Consider the following 478-nt stretch of genomic DNA (forward strand, 5'->3'; position numbering starts at 1 on the left):
GAATCTACACAAACACCTAACAAATAGAACCTAAGAGAGTGGGATAAGATCCTTACATGATTTGTATAAGAGAAGGGGGAGATCGCCGGAGATATCGTCGGAGAGAAGGGGGAGATCGCCGGAGAGGAGGAAGAGGAGGCGGAGAGGAAGAAGAGAGAAATTGGGAAGAAGAAGCGGCTCGTGGTTATAAAACCTAGGGTCCGACGGATAGTTTCCGTCAAAATTTCCTCGGACTTCCACTTTCAATTTTCACGAAATATTTGTTCTCACAGCTCGATCTAGAGTGTTGTCGTGCCAATCACAATAGAAAACAGTATAGTGCAATCCAACCATGCCCAAATACTTGATTTCCAAAATCTCATGTATGTGTCCGTAGTATACATCATCTCCTGATGCAGAACAAACGCCAGCATCATAAGTCGTACTCGAACGTCTCCTCTTCTGAGTTGTGAATGCATATCCTCGAGTACAAAATCTC

Source organism: Brassica oleracea, chromosome C6 (assembly GCF_000695525.1).
Source record: "Brassica oleracea var. oleracea cultivar TO1000 chromosome C6, BOL, whole genome shotgun sequence".
In the NCBI taxonomy this organism is placed as follows: Eukaryota; Viridiplantae; Streptophyta; class Magnoliopsida; order Brassicales; family Brassicaceae; genus Brassica; species Brassica oleracea.